This window comes from Mus pahari, chromosome 7 (genome assembly GCF_900095145.1).
Source record: "Mus pahari chromosome 7, PAHARI_EIJ_v1.1, whole genome shotgun sequence".
Taxonomy (NCBI): domain Eukaryota; kingdom Metazoa; phylum Chordata; class Mammalia; order Rodentia; family Muridae; genus Mus; species Mus pahari.
Window position 1 is genome coordinate 23,017,486 of NC_034596.1, and position 1,842 is coordinate 23,019,327.

Below are 1,842 nucleotides of genomic sequence, written 5' to 3' on the forward strand. Positions count from 1 at the left end.
AAAAAGCCTCCACATTTGGGGCTGGGAGACAGCACAGCAGGTAAAGGCCATGCTGGCCTGGGTTCTTTCTGTGAGACCAAGCTAAAGGGAGAAGGATAGCACTCTCCACAGACTTGACTTCTGACCTCAGTGGGCTGCCACATACATCACACTTGTGCACGTGCATGTACACACACATACACATACACACATACACACACACATACACAAGTACACACATATGTACACAAAGGTATACACAAACATATGCAAAATAATAATAAATATTTTTAAAACTAAACATGCGTATTACCCAAATATTAAACCACAATTAATTTTGTATAAAACATCTATTGATAAAGTACGATTATGAGTTTTCCTTGAGAACAACAGTATCACTATTAGAAAGTGATGCTTACCTGTGTAGCAGGTGTTGTTCCCTGAATGCCATCCTCAGCACCCATCTGAGAGGACAGACAGCTACTGCACTGGTTAGTTTTTGTCAGCTTGACACAAACCTAGACAAACATACCTAGGCAGAGGGATACTCAGCTGAGGAACTGCCTCCAGCAGAGTGGCCTACTGGCGTGTTTCTGGGGCAGGCATTTAGCTGGTAGTTGATCGATGTAGCAGGGCTCAGCCCACTGTGGGTGGTGCCATCCTTAGGCAGGCAGCCCTGGGCTATATAAGAAAAGTAGCTGAGTGAGTGGAAGCAGGCCAGTAAGCAGTGTTCCCCCATGGCTTCCTTGAGCTCTTGCCATGGCTTCCCTTCCCTTGATGATGGACTGTAACCTAAGGGCCCTTCCTCCTCCACATTACTTTTGGTCGTCGTGTTTTATCACAGCAACAGAGATGCACGCTGGACCAATTGTTTTTCCTTTTCATAGATGAGAATGGAGTCCCTAGAGACAAAATAGCTTGCTCAAGCCAACACAACATTTGAACTCAGTTGATCTTGCTCCAGGATCTGTGGTTCTAATCCAACTGATAGTTGCACTTAAAACTTTACATTTACAATAAAATACGTGAATCTGCGTTAGGGGCTGGGAGGAGCATGTCCTGGAGGAGACCTCTGGGTCCCCGCATTTAAGAGCATGAAAAGCTTTTGCTTTTGGGTTTGCTTGACAGACGTCTTCACCAGGAATGAGCCCATACTCCTTTTTCTATTTAGTTGGCTTCTGTCAAGTGTATTGCTATTGTGGAGAGCCCAGATCATCAGGGTGTGGCTTTATCTATCCTAGAGCATGTGCTTAGTATGTATGAAGCCCTGGGTTCAAGCCCTGAGTGTTTCTGCCTGCAGAAACACTCCGGTCTGGATCCACACTGGAGAGCAGGAACTCCTGAAAGGGAAAAGGGCTGCAAAAAGAAATATGGAGGCCTTGGCAAGAATTCTGATCAAGGCTCGAATTTTTATTGATCAAACTTGCTTAAGTACAAGGAAGGGTTAAGAAGGGTTCCCAGCATGCCCTTGAGTCCTTTGAAGTTGTCAGTGGTGTCAGAGCGATGGTGGGCAGTCCTAGCGATGGTGGGCGGTCCGGGCGATGGTGGGCAGTCTGAGGGAACTGGGTAGTACTCTGGTATACCTGTGGAGGGGAAGTGGTTAGTGGGGGTGGGAGACACCAACAGAGCCCCAAGACCTGCTCAACCATATCATCAAAGTTAAAACTATAATGTCCTTTCTCCTTTCCTGAAGAAACAGCATACCAAATGTGACAGAGCAGCCCCTCATTTCTGCTGGAGAAAACAGGGTGCAAGTGCTAGAAAACGTGCCCTTCAACATTGTCCTCCCCCATAGCAACCAGCTGGGCATTGATAAGAGAGGCCATCTGACAGCTCCCGATACAACAGTCACTGTCTCCATAG

At 46.7% G+C, this 1,842-nt stretch overlaps 1 protein-coding gene across 1 annotated transcript in view; it reads left to right on the forward strand.

Moving 5' to 3' along the window:
- LOC115064406 overlaps nt 1-1,842 on the forward strand; it is a 15,941-nt gene that overhangs the window by 8,588 nt on the left and 5,511 nt on the right. The window lies entirely within an intron of this gene.